Raw genomic sequence first — 215 nt, forward strand, 5'->3', positions numbered from 1 at the left:
GGCTTTGAGTTGTTATTACTATCATCGCGTTAATTCGGGCCGGATGACTCGTGCGTGCGGGGTCCAGATTTTTTTCACCCTTTCTTATTTCAAATATATATTTTATTTTCTTTTGGCCTTTTTCCTGTGGGGCCCGCACGTAGGCAGGCAGTAGGGTGTAAGTTAAGCCAGCTGGCAGCTAAAGGCGGTAAAAGCAAAATCTCCCTGAGGCACCC

Source organism: Asparagus officinalis, chromosome 5, assembly GCF_001876935.1.
Source record: "Asparagus officinalis chromosome 5, Aspof.V1, whole genome shotgun sequence".
Classification (NCBI taxonomy): Eukaryota; Viridiplantae; Streptophyta; class Magnoliopsida; order Asparagales; family Asparagaceae; genus Asparagus; species Asparagus officinalis.